Genomic DNA, 23,507 nt, shown 5'->3' with positions numbered 1-23,507 from the left:
CGGGAAGAAGAAGAAGATATGGAGATCGTGAGATCTCAGAGGAAGAGTTCCTCAGAAACTCCCCTCCCAACTCTCTCTTTCTACAGTTCCGCCCCGCCGTTGGAGGTCAGACTGGAAGATTTCGAGCTATTCGCGATAGATCGTCTTCGAGGTGCTCTGTTTTCTACTTTCTCTACAATTTCGTTGCTTCCGTTATTGCCGATCCGTGTAAATTAAGGTCCTATTGTTTCAATTTAAGGTTTGTTTTGCATGTCTGTCGTTGATCGTAGAGCAGGGGCCGTTTTCTAGGGATTTTGTGGCATTTTAGGTCGAGTGCATCATTCTTGAAGTTAGGCATATGTTTCTGATGCGTCCTGGAATTGTTGATGCAGTTCTTCATGGCATTTCTGATGAATTATCACGTGTAAAGAAGGCCGATGAGATGGATAATCTGGTAATTGTTAGAAAAAAATGCATTCGTTTTGATTGATTTTGATTTGCTGCTGTTCCGTGCTTACGAGAATTCGACAGACTGTTTTTCTTGTTTGTGCTTACGAGAATTCGACAGATGTTGTCCTATCATTCTCGTGGCTTTTCTTGTTTGTGCTTTATTAAGATGCAAATTTTGCGAGAATTTGTCCAAGAACCACCTACTACCTTTGATGAGATAAAGAACTAGAATCAGCCACAAGTTGAGCTGATGGCTTTGTCACGTTGATTTGTGGTAGATAAATGTGCTATGGAGGGAGCACATGCGGCATCTGAATGCTATGGAAATTGTTAACAAGGATAGCATTTCACTTTGTACTGCGACTAGTTTACTGCAGAACGTAAATATTCTTTTTAATCATTTTTGTTTACTTTGCTTTGTATATGTCACGTGGACTGTCCTCGAAGTTGCTTCAGCACTTATTTTCTTGGTTCCCTTTTGATTTCCCAGAGAGGATCTGCGCAAATGGTTTCTGTCAATGGAGACCACCCTTTTCCGCTCACGCTTTCAATTGGGAAGTGCTGAAGCTCAGGCAAGATCATTGCCAAAATGAGTAGTTGGATGATGTTTCTTTTTGCGCCCCATTGTTTGTGGCCATATCACAAGGAAGTCTTTTCATTGAATTTATAGAGAATGCTGATGAACGAATGTGACCTGCCTCTCAAGGCACTCACCAATGAAGAATTCAAGGTGCCCGACACACATTGTTTGTTTTCATCCACGTGGTTTCATTGTTACTGCATTGCATAGTATGTGACAAAAAGGAAACATGAAATATTTATAATTCCAACAGAAATTGTGATGCCTATTTGATGTTTGTATTTTGTTTTTTTCCATCTTTTCCTTTGAAGTTTGCGATTTTAATATGGACATGTTTTCTTCCGCTAAAGAGTGATGCCATAAATCCTGTTGAGTCAAGTCTCACACCCATCTCAAAGATGGATACTGTTATACATGTGTAAAATTCATGCCGCAACTGTGTATGGGACATTGGTTGTCTTGTGAACAGTTGATTTGGAGGGTTTAACTTCTGTGTGAAGCCTTTCCCTTTTTCAGTTCCTTTTTAGCAAAATTGCATTAGTAGTTTTCTGAATTACGAGAAGGGTTGTCCATTGTTATTTGTTAATAAAAAATACGGTAATATGTTGTTTTAGGAAATTTTGCTTTTCCTGTTGTTGTGTTCTTCTCATGTGAGGGGTTTGTCTGCCTTTTGCTGCTTTTATTTTCTCATGCTGTAAATGTACACTTTTATGCCTCATTTGATGCCAATGTTCATTATTGTTTCTCTGTCTTGTATATTTGTTGTAATGCCCATGTTGTTCAATGAAAGGGGTATGCATTGAGATAACAATCAAATGCTGTAAAATGGTTTTTAATCCATGAATTTGGTTGGTCAATTCAAAATTTCAAACCAAACGAAAGCCTGTAATTTGGATATTATGCATGCGAACTGTAGTTACATGTAACTGTAATGATTTCCTTGTATTAATCTTATGTTAGCTCGTTAGTGCCCTTCAGTTGGTTCCACTTAGTAGGTTGCAAAGAAAAGGGGCAAGCTAACCAATGCCTCTGGTTATATCATTTGGCAACCATTACATAGGCCAACAGATTTTCTTGGCTATATGAGATCATGAATCTAACCATCCATATGGGACAAATTTGATGTCATTCATGACAGCTCATATTCATATGCATGTGTCTGTGTGTGCGTGCATCCATGAGAGCTTGTGTATCAAGTATTTATTGTTTTATGATACTTTTTTTCCTCTCAAACTAGTCCTACCTTCCACTTTGACAGGATGTGAAGGATGAACTAGGCCAAGTTGCATGATCATTTAACCAGACTTTGCCTACTGGTATGAACATATTCTCCATAACTAATTGGTGCCCTTCATATATTAATTTTTATTTATGTTTAATTTTGATCCCAGCTCAATATTAAAGACCTTGAGTGTTTGTATTGTGTTTTTGTCCATCATTTTTATCTTTTGTTCTCAAGGAAACATTGCTTTCTGAATGCCGGAAGCAAAAAGGAAGCATAGTGTTGCATAGTCATTAATATTTTTCCCATAGTTTGTTGCATGAGGTTGTTATCTACCAGTTTTGAGAGAGTGGACGAGCTATAAATACAGGGATACAAACAGGAGCATTATGTATGCTGGATTATCTTTTACTTTTTCTTCACATTGATTTATGTAATATGGTGGGAATCTTAACTTAGGACCATGATCCTGCAGTTCACCTCCATTCTGGTACTTATCTCCATAAAATTGTGCATGGATTATCTTCTGTTGATGATGTGGGCATTAATCTGCCATAGTTACTCTAGTCCTTGAAAAGGACACTGTAATACCTAAGAATGCCATACCTTGCCAATTTGGCCTTCCTTTTAGGGTGCCATTGCTGTAATTATCAATTATATATGATAAATTGGAAGGTTTCTTGCCAATCCCCATCAACACCTAGTTTCTTGAAAAAAGAAATCAAGATGATACTTCCATTTGCATGGCTTTCTGAAAAATAAATTGATTAGTAAGGGCCTGGCCAACTAACTCTAACTACACGTTGATCCTTGCTGATGGTGTTTTTTATACCTTGAAGTTAATCTATCTGATACCTTGCAAGACTGAACTGATTGATTGAGTCAGCCAACTCAAAGACTAAATGTGTGTATTATAACTAAATTATCTCCAACCTTGCCTCCAGATTTTCCAACACTTGAAAGAATTGTGTCCCAAGCCTGCTCTGGGTCAAATTCATTAACACCATGTTTCTCTCTCTTTCTATATGTGCATTGTGATAAATAGGTAATAAGTGCATTCAACATGTTTTTTCTCTTTCCATTGCTAATTTCATGTCTAGGATCTAGATGCCAGTGTGCAACATGTGATTGAGATTTGTTTTATGTTAGTAGGGCCAATTAAATTTCTTTGCTGTGATCAAGTACTGTGGCCTATGTCACCTGGGTACGGGTACAGAGGGTACGACAGAGCAATTCCAAAAGATGTGGGTATGGGGACACGGCTATATATAAAATATATATTACATACTGAAAATATAAAGTTATAAACCGAAAATATAATTATAAATTAAATACAAACTTGTATGTACGGAGGGTAAAATGGCATGTCCAGGTGTCGACACATGTCGACACGGGGACATGCATGTCAACACATGTCGACATGGGTACGGAGGATAAAATGGAGTGTCCAGGTACCATAGACTGTGGCGATTCAAACAAGCTTTATCTTTATGCTTGACACTGAAAATGTGTGATATGAGTATCCTGATCTTATTTCATGTTAATGTTCTAGACTTCTAGTTTGATTAATAACTGTATCATTATTATGTTGATCTATTATGTACATTGATCATTTTACACCAATCTTCAGTGCTTCTCATCTGACCTCCGTGTTAGTACCATTTTTTCCCTTTTTTGTTAATTATTTAGCATTTATTTCCTTGGATGTTTATTTCGCATTGTTGAATGTCTTTCTGTAAGTATTTCCAATGGAAGCAGCAATGAATTGGCTGTGTCGAATACAACATCTTTCTTTGGGTTGACAAACTTCGGACACATACTTTTTTTCCTAATATCCAGTCCATTTATTTAACCCATTTTTTTGTGCGTCTTACTTTGCACTCTTTAATATTATTGTTTGGTCATCAGTAACAGTTGAAAATAATTTCTATATATTGTCTATCTCTATTTTGACAATTTTTTCCATTACTTTTATTTGCAGCTGACAGCTTCTTTTTCAAGGTTTGCTTCTCTTTGCAATGCATAATCGTGGAACTCTGATTTGTATACAACAGTACGGTTTTGTTCAGCTGTCTCCAATTGGAAGATTCAAATATATTTATAAAAGTTTCCATTTGAGGAAGTTCCTGAGCTAGTTGCAGGCCATTCAGTATATCTGCATCGAGGTTATGCTTATGATGCTATGAATCAGGTACGAAAAGTTTAATTGCTTGTCATTTTTCATGTCAACTGCTTCATCATAATATGGATTATCTCATAATTTTCCTTTGTGCTTGATATATTGTATTTTTACATATTATTTGTGGCTTTTGAACTTAGGTGGTCTCACTTGTTGCCAATCAGTTTTGTCGCCATCTGTCCGAGGCACTTGTTTTATTTTAACCAACAGGTTAAGCTCTTAGCTTGGAACTGCAAATAGCATTTACGAACCTTTTAGAAAGTTGGTGCATGCAAGAGTTGTTTTTAGGGGCTAAAATTGGGTACCTGTGGGAGTTTTTGTCTTATTAGTTTTCCAATTGAATGTTTCTGTCTTCTGTTTAAAGCTGGAACGTTGATTTGGTGGTTTCTAGGACAAGACTTATTAATTCATCCATCTCTTGATTTGGTGCTGCACAGTAATTTGTTGTTTGTTTCTTCTCAAAATCACTCTTCCTACCCATGCCAAATGACTTTGTGTTAAGGTATATGTATTGTTGGGTATGTATTTTCATACCAAAGTATACCTAGGTTTACTTGGTATATCCTCTTGTATATCCTTTTTCCCTTTGTATATATCTTTTGAATTTCCTTTTGTATTCTAGGTATGTCTTTGATATATCTATTAAATGTTTGATCATTAGCCTAGGTATTGTATAGATTGAGTATACTTAGTGTACACCATTAGGGATATAATAGGAATTTTACTTTATTTATTTCTTAGTCATTTTTTAAATGATTGTTTTTTGTTTTTGTATTTTGTTGGTCAAAATATGTTGACCAATCTAGCCGTTGGGCTAGTCCCTCCTTTTTCTCCCTCTTCCTCTCTTATATATATTGGTGAGTGTGTGCTTTATAAAAGAGAGAGAGTGATGGGCAGTTTTAGGTGTGTATGAGTGTGTTTGTAGTGAGGTTTTTCTTGTATGTTTTTGTGTTTACTTCATATCAATAAAATATTTTATTTTATATCTTGTTTCTTCTCTTGTATTTTCATGGCCTATTGTATCTAGCCAAATGTTTTTTTATAATGAATTTGGATTTTATCTATGTTGTTATTTTTAGTTTCTCGTGTCTCGGGTTTCGTGCCATTTCATAACATGGTATGAGAGCCAAGAATAATCATCTTGGAATTTGGCTTTTGGTGGTGGATTTGAGACCCTTTGCTCGAGTACGTGCTTCGTGAGGAATCTTGATCGAGGTATGGCTTGGATTCAAGGAAATCTTAATCCGATATGTATTTAAAAACTCTATATGTATTTAATTTTGCTTATGTTGCCTATCTCATGCATTATGTACATGAAAGTATTTGTTCATGGATTTTTAAGAAATTTATTGAAAATTGTTTGTAATTTTTTATGATATTCTTTGATTCTTGATTGATTATGAGTGCATATTTGAGCTTGTTGAAATAATCTTTATATATGATTTCTTGTTTTTTCTAAGATTTCAAAAATGTAGTGTTTTTTGTCCTAACCTTGGACTTAATTGAACTCATATTAGTATTGTTTTTCAATCTTGTTAAATATTTTAATATGATTTGAAATATTTATTTTAATACCCTATGAAAATGAACCAATATGAGAATTTTGTTGGGGCGTTCCCTACTGAGCGACGCGTTGTACTCTCTAGGCCCAGAGGCAGTGATAAATGGGCAAGGGTTGCTAGGTCGTCGCCCAGAAGCGACGCGTCACACCGGCGCCCGGGTGTGGTGTCAAATAGGCAAGGGTTCTCTCACTTTGTTGGACGGGTGGGGGTAAAGAAGTTAGTCCAAGACCATAAAATTAGGTTAGCCACTTGGAACATAGGGTCTTTAACTGGTAAGTTGGTAGAGTTAGTAGATGTTATGTGTAGGAGAAAGATTGATATTTTATGTCTACAAGAGACCAAACGGGTAGGTGAGAAAGCAAAAGTGATAGAACCTTGGGGATATAAGATTTGGTATACAGGAATAAATAGGAATAGGAATGGAGTAGGGATTGTTATGAGTCGTCAGTTTATAGATAATGTAGTTGAGGTCCGTAGGAAGGGTGATAGAATTTTACTTATTAAATTAGTATTAGGTACGGATATTATTAATATTATTAGTGTTTATGCACCTCAAGTAGGTTTAGATGATTCCATTAAGCATCAATTTTGGGAAGATTTAGATGGAGTAGTACAAGGGATATCTTATGGAGAAAAGCTTTTCATCGGCGGTGACCTTAATGGACATGTAGGCATTAGTAGGGATGGATTTGAGTGTATCCATGGAGGTTATGGTATAGGAGAAAGAAATGAAAGTGGAGAAAGGATTTTAGATTTTTGTTTGTCCTATGATATGATCTTAACAAACACTTGGTTTAGGAAGAGGGAGTCTCACATAGTAACATTTAAAAGTGGGGTTAATACGAGTCAGATAGATTTTTTCCTACTTAGAAAGAGAGATAGGGGTTGTTGCATCGATTGTAAGGTTATACCGGGAGAAAGTGTAGCTACACAACATAGAGTCTTAATTTTAGATCTTAGAATTAGACAATGCCTCAAAAGGGATAGACATAGGATAGATCCTAGAATTAAGTGGTGGGCACTGAAAGGAGCTAAACAAGGAATGTTTGTAGAGCAGGTAGTTAAGGAAGCTGATTGGTGTCTCGAGGAGGATTCAGAATCAATGTGGAATAAGATAGCGGGTGGCATGAGAAAAGTGGCTAAGGAGGTATTGGGTGAGTCTAAAGGCGGTGCACCACTAGGTAAGGATACATCATGGTGGAACGAGGATGTCAAATTAGCTACTAAGGTTAAAAGAGAGTGTTATAGAAATCTAAGTAAGAGTCGTGATAATGAGAATTTGGAGAAGTATATGATAGCAAAGAAGGAAGCTAAGAAAGTAGTTCGAAACGCGAGGGCTAAGGTATATAAGGAGGTTTATGACAAGTTGGATACCAAAGAAGGCGAGAAGGATATTTATAGGCTTGCAAAGATGAGAGATAGGAAATCGAGAGATTTGGGTATGGTTAGATGTATCAAAGATGAAACACAAAGGGTTTTAGTCAAAGATGAGGAGATTAAGGAGAGATGGAAAGATTATTTTGATAAGCTATTTAATGATAGTCATGCTCAAGATCTTGGAGACTTCTCCATTCCTTTTCATGAGATAAATCGTGACTTCATGCGCAAGATTCAAAAGAAAGAAATTGCAGAGGCTTTGAAGAAAATGAAATCAAGAAGGGCAGTTGGCCCAGATGGTATACCTATCGAGGCTTGGAAATGCTTGGGAGAAAAAGGTTTAGAATGGTTGACAAATCTTTTTAACTTGATTTGGCGAACAAATAAGATGCCTAATGAGTGGAGGAAGAGTACTTTGGTGCCTTTATATAAGAATAAGGGTGATATACAAGATTGCACAAACTATCGTGGTATAAAACTCATGAGTCATACTATGAAACTTTGGGAGAGGATGATTGAGTCTAGGTTGAGGAAGGTTGTCATGATATCGGAGAATCAATTTGGTTTTATGCCTGGAAGATCAACTATGAAAGCTATACATCTTCTTAGACAACTTATTGAAAGATATAGAGAGAGGAACAAAGATTTGCATATGGTTTTTATTGATTTAGAGAAGACATACGATAGAGTACCTAGGGACGTTCTCTGGTGGATAATGATGAAAAAAGGTGTTTATCTCAAGTACATTAGTATAATTAAAGATATGTATGAAGGAGTAGTAACCAATGTCCGAACTTGTGGAGGGGTGACAACCAATTTTCCGATAACGGTTGGGTTACATCAAGGATCTGCTTTAAGCCCTTTCCTATTTGTGATAGTGATGGATGAGCTTACGAGATCAATTCAAGAAAATGTACCGTGGTGTATGTTGTTTGCTGATGATATTGTTTTGATTGATGAGTCTAGAGCTGAGGTTAATGCTAAGTTAGAATTATGGAGACAGATATTGGAAGCTAGAGGTTTTAAGTTGAATAAGAGTACGACTGAATATATGGAATGTCGGTTTAGTAAGCAACGAAGTAGTGATGGGAGTGTAGTGAAGCTTGGTGAGCAAGAAATACCGGTGAATGATTATTTCAAATATTTGGGATCCATCATTCAAAAGTATGGAGAAATTGATGGAGATGTAAATCATAGGATAAAGGTTGGGTGGATGAAATGGAAAAGTGCAACTGGAGTGCTGTGCGATCGTAAAATGCCATTGTGGTTGAAGGGAAAGTTTTATAGGACGACTATTAGACCCGCTTTACTATATGGTACGGAATGTTGGGCTGCCAAGAGACATCATATTCAAAAAATGAGTGTAGCTGAGATGCGGATGCTTAGATGGATGTGTGGAAATACAATAAAAGATAAGATTCGGAATGAGGAGATACGTAAGAAGGTAGGTGTTGCACCCATTGAAAATAAGATGCGAGAGAATCGTTTACGGTGGTTTGGACATATTCGGCGAAGGCCTAATGATGCTCCAGTTAGAAGGTTGGAGAAATGGGAAAATATATTAGTTAAAAGAGGTCGGGTAGGCCTAGGAAGACTTGGATGGAGATGATAGGAAAGGATATGAATGCTTTGAACCTCACCGAGGACATGGCATTGGATAGAAATGATTCTAGGAAAAGGATTCATGTGGAAGACCCAAAATGAATTTCTTTTTTTGGTTCATATCGCTGACCCCAATTGTTTTGGGATGAAGGCGTAGTTGTTGTTGTTGTTGTTGTTGTTGTATAATGGTTTTGTGTGTTATTCAGATGTGTGATCTTATGAGATCTTGCTTAACTTGTGTTTGAATTTTCTTTGATACACTCTTTTGTGAAATCTAGATACTTTATTTGTGTATTTGAGAAATATTAAGGTTATATGTGGTTGTTTCTTTGTGATCATGAGTATCTTGTTATTTTGGGAAATTTAAGTTTGTATACATGATTTTTCTTTATTGATATATGATCTTTGTGCACTTGTGATTGTCTTATATTTTACATACACATTAATGAATGATTTTGTTTATTCATGCATGAGGTTTTAAGCATTTTTTCTTCATGCATGACTTGATTTTTATGAGAATTATGCACTCATCTTTGTGTTATGAAAGATGCCAAAGCTGCATTAGCATTGCACCTATTAGAACAATTAAACTGCATACATTCTTATTACATGAGTGTATGTTTTGAAAATGGTGTGGAGAAAACATGAAATGGAGAAGCATAGAAGCAATGTCAATGCAACATGAAGCTAGGTCAGTGTCACTAGCTGCTATGAACATGCTAGATACATTCTTCAAGCAAGCCTCAAGCATTAACTAACAATCGTGTGGTCTTAAATTTGGAGGCTACTTTGTAATGATTGCATGATTGTCCTTGTTAATGTACATGTATATGACTACATTTACATCATATATATGTATATATATATTATATTTAGGATATACATGTAATAGGTTATGCCCATTAGGGGCAAAGTTGGCAAACTCATGACTCGGATCCGGATCGCTTGGCCCTTGACTCGCGAGTCAGTGGGTTGATTGGGTAATTCGGACGAGTTAGGACATGAATTTTTTAGTGTTAAGACATGAAAAAAATCAAACTCCAATCTGTATAATCACTAAGTTCAGCACATGACATCAATGACTAAGCTATATAAGTATTCAACTATACATAATTGCTGATATGTATGATTTAAAAATTTATGATTCTTTATAAAATTATCTTTTTATAAGCATTATGCATTAAAACCATGAAATGCATGACAAAAGACACATAAGTGACATGTGGATCGATGGTCCTGGATCGATGACCCAGTTGGGGTCCTATCTGGGTCGACTCAGGCGATTCACGAGTCAACTCGCCAGGTTTGCCAACTATGATTAGGGTCATTTTAGTCATTTCATAATTGTAATAGGGTCTGCGCATTAGAGGCAGTTCTGTAAAGCTTCTTTTTTTACTTATAATTTTTTTTATTTTCTAGCTGTTGGGACTAGCCCAACTGCTAGTTGGCCTGGCCTTGCTTCTCCTTTTTGGCTCTATATATAGGGGATCTTCCCCATTGTTTATACATGTTTTCTCAAGCATATTTGTGATCAATAAGATATATATTTTTTATATTGTGTAGCTTTTGTGTAATTCCTTGTGACTTGTGAGTTTGTATTTTACCTATAAGAGGCTCTTTGTATTTGTGCATTCTTATGTGTTCTTGTTGCCCTTAGAGGCACTCTTTTTATACTCTTTTTTGTTTCATTACATTCCTCAACCTCACGGCCACAAGCATCTGTAATCATCTGTGTCTAAGTGATTTGTTTTTTGCAGCTTGCAATGTTAGGGGTCGGATATCTGGCATAACATGGACTAGATTGTCACATCACTAATATGGCTGAAAAGTATTCATAAATCGACATATACTTGTTTCAAATGCCAAATGTGTGTTAGAAAATGAGTTGGAATACATTGGGTTCAATAATGAACCCATACTTGTGCACGTGAAGTGCAAATATACCCATTAAAGGGAAACAACACAAGCACATAATGTGCTAACCCATAAAAAGGGAAAAATATGACATAAAGTCATAAGTTGCATATCATTGAAGAAATAATGGACAAGGGGTAAAAACCCCATTACAATGGAGCATAAGCTCCCTCAAGGATAAGAAAATACAAAGGGGGAGACCCCTATTTATAACACAAGAAAGGAGCCACTTAGGGGGCTCCCAAAGGAGTCGTTGGGAGCCCCCAACGGTCACATTTGTGACCGTTGGGGGCTCCCCAACGACTCTTTGGGGAGCCATTCTAGGTTGCGCAAACCACGAAAAAGGAAAAAAATAAAAAATAAAATAAAATTACAAACATATTCCAAATGGAATATGCGTAAAACTGGAAATGTCTAAACTACCCCTATGCCTATAAATAGAGAAATATATATTTTATATATATAATTAGGATAATACATATCATATATACCATATATGAATATGTATTATACTTTATATATATAAAATATATATAATATTACAAATGTTGAATGATACATTTTAACACCCCCCCTCAAGCTTTGCGTGGGGGAACGAAAAGGTTGAAGACGGCAAGAAGAAGAATCTCAAAGCTTCAAGAGCCTTCAGAACGAATGTCATTGTAAATATCTTCCTCCAATGTCTTTATCGATGAGCACCTTCTATCCAAGGGACTTCCTTTTCTCTTATCTTCAAGATCCTGAGAAAAGAAACCAACAAAGAACAAGTAAAAAATACCTTTGCACTTTACTTAAAAAGGAACATTCCTAACAAGGTGCAAAATTTATGTATAATATGATAATTACTTTAGCATGAAACGAAAAATTTAGAAAACCAAAGTTTCTAAATCATACATTATGTTAAAACAAAAAAATGAGCGGAAGCACATTATGCAAAAATAAATTGCAAGAATGCATAATGCATTCATAAGGTCCAACATTGGACAAATATAACCCCATAATGAGGAATAACAAAAAGATCCACGAAGGGATACCACAAGAAGCCTACGAAGAGGCATAAAATACATATGCTTTATTGAATGAGGGCCCAAAAAGGCCATAAAGAGCATATACTTATCATGAAATGAATTAATACTCAAAGAACTCATTAATGAACATGCTTCAAATATGTAATGAAGTGACAAGCAAGAGAAACAAAGTCTCCAAGCATACTTTAGGCAAAATAAACCCAAGAGTTCACAAGGTTTTAAAATCATTTATGAAAGACATACTTAATACACATTTTGCATATAAGGGTGGAAAAAACCATAAGCACTTAATATATAGATTAAATGCTAAGAAACCAACATGACATGCATATCAAAAATATGATTTGCTTGAAAAACACAAGTTATGAATGAAATTTTGCAAATTTCAACAATAGTTTATCCATTACAAACATCTTCCTCATTAGTCCTTCAAAACCCATAAATCAAGTGTATAAGCTACTAGATCAAGAATATAAAGCCATTAAAGGCCAAAGACACACACAAAGGTGTGTAAAAGAACCTCTTGTCTACATATAATAATACTTGAAATAAGTGCATCTACGACAAGAACAAGAAAATACATGCCAACATGGACTAAAAAGTATCTCTTGTCTACGTAAAAAATACACTTAAAACCAAGTATGTTCAGCTACTAGAACAAGAGTAATAAGCCAACCATGGGCTTAACACATAATACATCTTTTGTCTACATATGATAGCACTTGAAATGAGTGAAATAAGCCAACCATGAGCATACATCTTAAGCGACTAGAACAAGGACACAAACGCCAACATAGGCTAAAAATCACACACCATGGTGTGAATCAACGTGCCTTGTCTACATATAAAAACACTCAAGACAAGTGTGTTCAGCTACTAGACCAAGAGAGCAAAAGCCAACAAAGGGCTAAAAACACACGAAGGTGTAATAAAATTCTTGTCTACATATGATGACACTTAGATAATGGGCATAAAAGGAAAAGACTTTTGAGGCAATAAACTTGTAATGAAAATAATACCTCGAATAAAACAATACTCCTTTTAAAATGAATTCTCATAACAATAACATGCATGTAAAAAATATCTTCAACAAGATACTATAATCGATAAAATAAAATTCTTGAGAACAAATGTGTGAACATACACACACCAAGAACACTTAGAATGTGCAAAATCACAAGAACACATATGCACAACGAGCACCACATACGGAATCACAAATGTGCAAATGCACTCATAAGATTCATAAACAAATAAAAGGTTGGGCTATAATCCCAAAACATCTTGATTTTAAAAGTACCTTAAAACATTTAAGGTTTCAAATACCATATGTCCATCACATTTACTTAGAAGCATCCATAATATCAATGGCACAAGAACAAACTAGTGACACACTCATATATCAAATCATTCTAGAGTCCCAAGGTGCCCATAACTCACCTCAACCACCATCTATAATATGGTAAGTGGACAATCTAAAAAGACATAACAACGAGTGTCACACTCATAATTAAAGATCATATACCAAATCATTCTAGAGTCCCAAGGTGCCCATAACTCACCTCAACCACCATCTATAATATGGCAATTTGGACAATCTAAAATGATATAACACGAGGTGCCCATAACTCACCTCAACAAACATCTCTAATAAAACAATAATAAGGCCAAAACAATGATGCATTAAATAACATGTGATGGACAAACATAAATGCCACAAGAAGGGCAATAAACACATAAGGAATCATTTTCCAAATAAATTTTTTTTTTTACAAAGAGGACCGATTAACAAATTGAATCAAAGGTCCAATATAATCCATCAAAACAATTTTGCATAACCACAAATTATGCTTAATCTTCAAAAGAAGTCTTGTACACCAAAAAGGCTTATTATGCAACAAACATAACATGAAATATTAAGCAACATCATGTGTACGAACCGATTTGGAACAAACAAGCCTTAACTATGAAAGATATAAGGTGCAATTAAGCGGTGAAGTTGGTGAAGTTCGAAAATAACAAACTTAGGCCAATATAGGCATTCATAAAGATGGTGAAGTTCAAAAAACTTATGAAATCTACTATTGCAACTTAAAAATGATACTCATAAACAATCATGAGATCTACATAAAAGAGTATATACTCACAAGAAGATTATAAGGACCGAAAGGCTCCTTAAGGAGAGCTTAAACACAAATAAAACTCCCAACGAAGGGGAAAACTCCATTAAAGTGGAAGAAATCCCAACAAAATAGATTCATTAACAAAACCTTATGATAAAATAAGATTGTACTATGGCATAAATAAAAATTAAACATTTATTGAGGGAAAAATTAAAAAACTCTTAGTTTTATCAAAAAACATGACTTAATAGATTCTTACCTACTCCTAATGAAATAAGTACGCAATAAACATTAGGGAAGACCATAACTTTTATAATGAAAATATGCCGAAAAGCAAGGAGTGCATTAAGCACTTACAACATTCACTAATGAACAAACAAAAGGGCAAACACCCAAACCCACAAGAGACAATACAACATAAAAATATAAATATCTCTTATTGAAAAGAGAGAGAGCTCTCTAAATGTTGAAAACATCCTTAAGAGTGTAAAGATGAAAAGAAAATCACCATATTCCATAAGACCATTTTAAAACTTAATTCAACCGGTATTATATATAAAAAAAAACTTTCTTAATTAAATGTTGCTCATATAAAACGGACACATTGGGTAAGAGAACATAATATGGAATTTTTCATATATGACAAACAATTTTCAAAAAAGCTACATTTAACAAACATTTTAATCTTAACATACCTTTCTTTAAAGACTAAACATTCATATAAAGGTATTCTCATAAACAAGGTTAGGTTTAAAAAGTAGATTCAAAGTTCCAAAGGGCATAATTTTTTACCGACCGATTAAATCAAGTTTTGAGCAATCATATATCTAATTTTTCGCAAAACAAGTTATCATTTAAAAATTTTCAAAGAAAAACATACGAAAAAGATTCAATGGAGTAGCAAGTAACTCAAATTTTTATAAAAGGACTTAATGACAAAGAGCACACATAAAAAACAAAGAACATATTAAATTCTTCATACAATACATCAAAGAAATAGAATGCATACCGAATAACTATAAGAAAAACAATAGAGAGAAATGAATACTTCACCATTTTTCTTTAAAATTCTTGAACACCACGCTTCCCGATGCACCAAAGAGCAACTCGATCTCAACCGGGCTTTGATATCATGTTAGAAAATGAGTTGGAATACATTGGGTTCAATAATGAACCCATACTTGTGCACGTGAAGTGCAAATATACCCATTAAAGGGAAACAACACAAGCACATAATGTGCTAACCCATAAAAAGGGAAAAATATGACATAAAGTCATAAGTTGCATATCATTGAAGAAATAATGGACAAGGGGTAAAAACCCCATTACAATGGAGCATAAGCTCCCTCAAGGATAAGAAAATACAAAGGGGGAGACCCCTATTTATAACACAAGAAAGGAGCCACTTAGGGGGCTCCCAAAGGAGTCGTTGGGAGCCCCCAACGGTCACATTTGTGACCGTTGGGGGCTCCCCAACGACTCTTTGGGGAGCCATTCTAGGTTGCGCAAACCACGAAAAAGGAAAAAAATAAAAAATAAAATAAAATTACAAACATATTCCAAATGGAATATGCGTAAAACTGGAAATGTCTAAACTACCCCTATGCCTATAAATAGAGAAATATATATTTTATATATATAATTAGGATAATACATATCATATATACCATATATGAATATGTATTATACTTTATATATATAAAATATATATAATATTACAAATGTTGAATGATACATTTTAACAATGTGCTCTTCCAAATGTTATGTATGGCTAATCTTGACTTCCAGTATGTGTTGGCTATGAAGCTGATTGACACTAGTTAATTGGTTACCTTGTGAAATGACTTGCCAAAATCTTGGCAGTGTACTTCTCCAAAGTCCAACGGTAGTGCATGTTCTTTCAGGTTGAATTTGAAAGGTCTATCTTTGAAGAGTAAATTTTCAGTATATTTAGTCAACTGATACGGTAGTCTAGGTGCTGAGACTGGCCACAACACTGCCTAAATTGGAACTTCTAGAGAAAAAAATAACTAAAGAACGTTGAATAAAGCAGCGGAGTTTATTGATTTACGTACTACCTAATATAAAATTTAATGCCACTTCATCTTAATACTCAAGAAAGAGAAATTGTCATGGACGACAATGTAGTAAAATGCCTCTATGTATGTAGATATCCTGCAACTGTGACCCTCAGGGATATATACCAAAGGTTGATAGGGATAGGAATGCCTGTATTACAAAATAATATTAAAGATGCAAAATGCTTTGCATACAATAGCTAAATTGAGTTATAAGTGTTCACAGTCTAAAATTATGTGGCAAACATTTGATCAACACTTGTTACTATCAAATTTTAGTATTCCATGGATAATATTATGGCGTGAAGTGTTAAGATATATGTAGCATTTTCCTATGTTGTATTTGTCTTGTACATACCAAAGTACACCAAAGTGTACTTTAGGTATTTTCTTTCTTTTTTTATTTGTTCTTGTAGATTTAATTTAAGTTGTATTTGAAGAATACTTTAGGTATACCTTTTATATATTTTAGGATATATATACTCTAAGTATACTTATTAGATTACTAATTATACTTTAGGTTTGATTATGTTTTTCGGTCATTGGCTAAATATTTTATTTTTGTATTTTTTTCCTTTTTTCTTTTTTTTTGGTCACTTTTTGAATGACCAACTAGTTGTTGGGCTTGGAACGGCTAGACATATAGTGTGTCTTTGAGTGTTTTGTAGTGAGGTTTACTTGAATTTTTTGTTTATTTTGTTATTATTAAAAATTATTTATTTTATTTATTGGTATTCTTGTGAATATATAAATATGTTATTTCCTTTTTTGGTTAAATAAATTATGTTTGTGCTTTAGTTTCTTTTTCCAAAAAATGTGCTTATGGGAACATGGTTAAATATATACTAAAAAATATATATTATATATCTAAAATATATATTACATATAATCTAAAATACATCTTATATACTATGTCACATGGGTGCGGGTGCGGGTGCGGGGATGCGGCACTTCCAAAAAACCCAGGTGCGGGGGTGCAGCAGGGGCAAAAATGTAAATATATATATATATAATATATATATATATATGGCCGCAACCCCGCACCCATGTGACATAGACGGGGACCCACGTGGCCCTCTTGTTCACCCGTGCAGGGGGAACCCCCAGACCCGCCCCCCCCCCCTTCTATATATATATATATATATATATATATATATATATATATATATATATATATATATATATACACACACACCTTCGGATCTTATTTTAAAAACCCGTCTCTGGAAATAAAGTGTGATTCGGATTGGAGTTCCAATCAAAGCCAATCTGTTTGTGTCCCTAATCTGATCTGACCTGTTCACGCCCCCTCTAAAAAGTTAACTGGATCTGGATTTGAACCTCTCCCTAACTAGTTCTGAAATTTCGGTTATATTGTATCCAATTTATGTTTGGTAATCACCACGCATAACTGATTCCGATCCACTTATATCCCCAAAGCCTTGGAGACAACCAGATATCCTCAAGCCAAATTCGAATTCAAGAACTGAGACCCAATCTTATGGTCCAGACATCACTTTAAAGTTTGGACTCAAAACTCAAGTATATCCAATCAGAAGCGACGGATTGAACTGGTTAGATCTTACCTGATTGTTATAGACCCATGCGTTGGTGGAGGCCAAGATATGAACCCCAACCCAAATTTGAAACTAGTGTAGATCTTAACCAATTGCTACCCAACTGATACGGACTTGAGCATTTATTTCCTAATTCAATTCATACCGGAACCGGTAAAGACCCAACCCACTAAACCCCGACCTGACACACAATACGAGTCTGAAATTATTTTCATATCCAGAACCGAAAACTGAAGTCGTTTTTATCATTTGGGTTTTTTGTCTTGTCTGATCTGACCCATTTTCACCCTGATCGTAGAAAAAATAGGAAGCAGATCAGGTGATGCTGAACATGAGCGTTTTTGCTCATGTCGACATCGTGGCCATCTGTTTGCATTTTGGATGAATGCCACGTGGTTTTGTTGAGTTTTGAGCTTTTTAAAATGCAAATCGGATGGCCAGCGTGAGCAAAAACGCTCATGTTCAGCATGACCTGATGTGCTTCCGAAAAAATATGGTGTTTTCACTTTTTTATTTTTATTTTTGTTTTTTTATTTCCTTGCAAATTCAAATATTCCAAGGGATTCTGCCATGGAAAACTCTGCCCACCATGGACGCAAATCCTTCTTCAGAAACCCTACACGCCGACGATGCTAGAAAATCGTCGACGGAATCCGAAAATACGATCATCCTTGGTAGCGTCCCCGGTACGGAGGCGGTCGGAGAAAGTGCCGAGGTGTTGGGGAGAGGGATCTCGTCGATGCTGGAAACCCTAATTAGGGTTTTCGAAGATCGGTCGGAGAGGGTGGGGCGAAGCCAAGATCAGCTGTCTATGAGCATCGATAGGCTCACTCAAGGTATTTTTCTGTTTTCGATCCTTCTCCTTTTCTTTGGCGTGTTTTTGTCCGACCCCATTCCTGTTTTGTTTCGCTTTTTGAGATTTCCCTTTACTCGGGTTTATGCGATTGAGGGTTTTTCTGCGATTTGGTTCCACAATTTAGGGTTTTGAATTTCTTTGCTCAATTTTCAAAAAATGGGAAAAATGAACTAAAATGACCTTGGGTGCGTTGACCGCACCCAGGGTTGGGTTGACCGCACCGGGTGCCGCACCCGCACCCACGTCGTGTTGCGTCGACGCAGGTGCAGCACCTGTCTGTCCGAATCCCTGTGACATAGCTTATATATCTAAAATATATACTGAAAATATCTATTATATATCTAAAATATATATTATATATTGAAAATATATATTATATATTGAAAATATATATTATATATTGAAAATATATAATATAATATAGGACACGGCATTTGCCGTCTCCAGGTACCAGTACCCGTGCCGACATGGGTACGGCATCCTAAGTGCCGTGTCCCGGTTACATAGCTTGTGACTTTTTCATGTCTGATGAAGTGAAGTCACTCTTTAATTTAACTTTTGACTTGGTCTTTAGCAGCTTTTGTTATATTTCTTCACTATCTTTCTTAAAGAGATGTAAAAAATCCTTCCTTTCATGTGAAGTTCTATCAATGTGCTTCTCTATGCCAAAAAAATGCCAGCCTGTTTATTATCAATTCAATTTGAAACAAGATCTTTTCCAATTTGCTGACCATTGTAGTGCTTGGAACATCATATCATCTTACTGATTCTTTTGATTCTCAGAGAAAATTTTCTTCATGCATAGATGTGCTGATTGTCCTTATTATTAGCTAAGAGGTTTGATTTTGCTCCCTCTGCACATATTTGAGGATTGCTTGTGGTCTAGGGGCATCAAAAGCTATAAATAACTGGTTGACAAGTTTTCTTTTTTGATCTTGAGACAAATTTATTGCATTCTTTATACTGTCTAATACCAAAATATTACAATGGTTTAGGTTGTTGGATTGAAGTTGGATGATGCTCTGGCATTTTGGAGGGCTGAATTCTCTAAAAAGGTGAGTTATGCATGATGTCTTGTTCTTTATTATTTGATGCATATGGAAATACAGCTTTCTTCATTTCTCTCTCTCTCTCAAATACGCACACACATGAACACACAAAAAGCTCCCACACTGACAAAAAACACACAGATATGAAGTTGTGGAAAGGCAAGTGCTTTATGTTTGATGCATTTAGATTATCCTGAGTGGCACTTAACCAATGTAATGGTTGTTAACCTCTCAACTAGGTTGGATCTGAAAGGTTCGAGAAAGAATATGCTTACAATATATGCCATAACTATGGGAAAGAAGGAAAAAGAACGGTAACATACACCGAATTCAAACTTTCTCTTAGTGGTTAGTTCAGGACTACATACCATATTCTTGTCAAAGGATCATTACATCGACTCCTGGTGTTGGTGATCATCATGGTTGTCCATATCGCCATTTCAGGTACCTTTTCCTGCTTTACACACACACACACACACATATATATATATATAGCGTAGGTGCTTGAACATTAGGTGCTTGTGATATGTGCTTGATGGGTTTTTTCATTTTATTTTTAAATTCTGACCATACAGATGTGATCTATGTATGTAATTTTATAGGGATCAGCTCTTGAAGTGTTCGATTCCGACACAGGTGGGTTTTTATAAGGTTTGAAAAATAAATGGTCCAAAATCTTTGTAAAATTTTTAGGCTCCAAATATCATTTTTTTCATCAAAAACACATGATCCAGGTGTGGATTCCTCGTGTCGGAACTGGAAAAAAATGTCGAAAGAGCAGAAAAACCCATCAAACACGTATCACAAGCACCTACGCTCTACTCTCTTTATATATATGGGTTAATCTAACATTAAACTAGTATTTAACATTAGATGAATTCAACCATATTAAAATGACTAGAAAATGCGTGGCTAACTTTTTGGGCGTTATAGGTCTTTTGAACTTGGAGGAAATTGAAAAGTCACCTTTTTCAAAAGAGTAACTTTATGAATCTATCAAGCTTACCTTTTTTACCTCAAAAAGTAACCATACATTTTCAAAATGCCACACTTTTAAAGATATTTTAGTCATTTTAATATGGTTGAATCTATCTAATGTTAAACACTACTAGTTTAATGTTAGATTATCATATATATATATATAGGGTAACTAAAATATTTTTTACCAACCAAATATGTTTACTAGTATGAACCAAGATTTTCATAGTTTTTTTTTTACTTTTTTTGAAAATTTCACCGTACGGCTATGTCATAGGGATTCGGCTAACCAGGTGCCGCACCCGCGTCGACGCGACGTGGGTGCGCCTGTGGGTGCGACACCTGGTGCTGTCAACCCGACCTTGGGTGCGTGACCGCACCTAGGGTCATTTATGTAAAAAAAAAAGAAAATCTGATCGATGGCGGCTCGCCCGAAGAAGAAGAAAAGAAGAAGACAACGAGGAAAGAGAGAGGTGAGAGGGAGCTCACCTGAAAGGGGGGCGGAGGTCGCATCGCTGGCACAGGAAGGACCGGCGTCGGGTGGCCGAAAATCCAAGGCTCGCCGCACGTGGGGCTTGTCTGCGGCAGGTGGCCGGAAAACGAACGAGAGAGAGGGAGCCTGCGGCGGGGGGAGAAGGCGAGCGAGGAGAGAGAGTGAGCAGCGTGGGGAGGGTTTCTCGAATGAGAAACCCTACCCTGCGTGCTTCAAATAAGCACGCAGGGTATGTTTTATTGGGTTTAGATCCGGGTCGGATCCGAATCCGACCTGGGTCCGATTTTTTTTTTTTTGCCGCACCCATGTTTTTTTAAAGTGCTGCATCCCCGCACCCTCACCCTCACCCGCACCCATGTGACTAAGCCGTACGGATATGATGTAGATGCTACATAGAAACAGACTCTTGATCATCCGATTACAATGTATGAGAAGAATCTTTTAAGGGTTGAAAATCAACGGCTTAGCATTTTCATAAATATTCAAGCATAAAAAATCACATTTTTTTATCCGATTAAGATGATCAAACAATTGATTCCTAGCAAATGGACCACGCGGAATGCATCTGCAGGGTTAGCTTTGCAAAAAAAATACTATGAAAATCTCGATTCATACCAGCAAACATAGTTGGTTGTTAAACATATTCCAGTTTCCCTATATATATATATATATATATATATAGAGAGAGAGAGAGAGAGAAAATAATATGTACGTATCTGTGCCTTTGTGTTTGTGTGTGAGTGTGTGTTCCTGTTTGGAATTTATCAGGAACTATATTGCCATTTTTTCTGCTCCAAGCAAAGATGGCAATGAACCATAAAATTGAAGTTACAATATATGCTTTTGAATGCGGATGCATTCTTTGCAATGATAAAGAATAGCAGTTCAAACTTAAACATTGAGTTAAATCTTAAAACTCAAAACGTGGCCCTGGTCAATCTTCATATTCTTTCAGAGTATTCTGCCTTTATATATCTGTCTTTGTGTTCGTTTATGTGATAGTGATGCAGTCCTTTTCCTTCATGTGGATGTTATGTCTCATTGGCATCCTTTTATCTTGGTGAAGTGAAATTTTAGTCGCCCCCTTAAATATGCCTTAGTGTTTGCTTGTACATTATTGTAAAAGAATCTTGAAAAAAGGGTTCAGCACTGTAGTCCAACAAATTCGGCAAAAATAATTGTAGATGGTTGTAACTTTTAGTGCTCAATTCAGTGCTTCCAGTCAAAAAAAGGGGAAAAGAACATGATACGCAGTTGGTGTTGCATATAGCTGAAGTTTTGACAGTTTTCTCAGCCTTGTTTTACTTCTGCTTGCCTCTGTGCGTCCATGTTTGTCAGTGAGGAGAACCTTAGAGCTGTGTTAGTCTATATGGGAGTCAATGGTCGATCTATTGATGACATAATGGACAAGGTTCGGAGCCGGCATTACCAGGTCTGTTATTCTTCTTGTTGGCAACTAATTTCTTTCACTGTATATCAATAATGAAAAATCCAAGTTTTTTTTAAAAAAAGCACTTTTTGCAATGTGTCATCCGAACTCCCCCCCTGTGTTTTATTGCATATCTTTTTCACCATGGTTCCTCTTTCATGTTGGTCCTAAAGGTAGAGCCTTCCAGTGCCTTGTCTAGAATGAACGGAAACGAACATGAAGTGTTGCACTATTTTCTTCCATAAAGTTTTTAATATGGCCTTCCCAGATACATCATGGATAAATTTGTGGACTTGCAGTTGGCCTGCACCTTGACATTTGAGGCTATCCATTCCTGCTCACACGATTTCGGAATCAACCATCCAAATCAGTACTTCATTGACAGCCTAATGATACTACAGCCTAAGGTTGATGCTGCCAGTGGTGGTTCTTGAGTCATCCTGTGCCATAGTCTTCTCTGTTAATTTCTGCAATCCAATCCTGTGAGTTATGGTTCAGTCACCACTGTTCTTGAGCAGGCCAGTTTTTTCCATGAAGGCTGTTTCTTCTTTGTTTAGTTGAGTCCAGCATGATCATTAAGTGGCACGGTAGTGCAAATTTCTCACCGATCTACTGGGCATAGTAACATAATCACAACTTGGTGTTTGCATCAATCGAGTGATCTGTAATTTGTGAGTTGTAGTTATAGGAATAGATTAGCACAATCCCTGATAACTTGCCTTGGTCATGAAGAATGTTGGCTACATAGGCTCATAGCAACGTGTTTGTATGCTCAGGACTAACACCAGATTAGTGTATCCAATGTTTCTAAAGTTGTGCCATTGGAAAAAGAGTTTGTATGCTGTGGACTGTTTGCGTGGACATATCCATAAGTAGTCTTGAGTATGGCCTTAGGGTATGTTTGGTAGTACGCACGGGACAAAAAAGACGTTAAGAACACATTTTTTAACAAACATTGGATGCGGCGGACAGTGTTTTGTGCGTTCGCCGCATCCATTAACCCATGTTATTTTCGTTCCACCCTCCCCTCT

The 23,507-nt window shown here is 36.0% G+C and overlaps 1 pseudogene; it reads left to right on the top strand.

The window, feature by feature from the left end:
• The first annotated feature begins 18 nt into the window (after positions 1-18).
• Positions 19-22,910, top strand: LOC149840506 (putative DNA primase large subunit; annotated as a pseudogene).
• Positions 22,911-23,507: the final 597 nt, after the last annotated feature.

The sequence above is a fragment of the Nuphar pumila genome, chromosome 4 (assembly GCF_984573655.1).
Source record: "Nuphar pumila chromosome 4, dmNupPumi1.hap1.1, whole genome shotgun sequence".
Taxonomy (NCBI): domain Eukaryota; kingdom Viridiplantae; phylum Streptophyta; class Magnoliopsida; order Nymphaeales; family Nymphaeaceae; genus Nuphar; species Nuphar pumila.
Note: the sequence above shows the minus strand (reverse complement) of the source record. Positions and strands in the feature narration are given on the sequence as shown.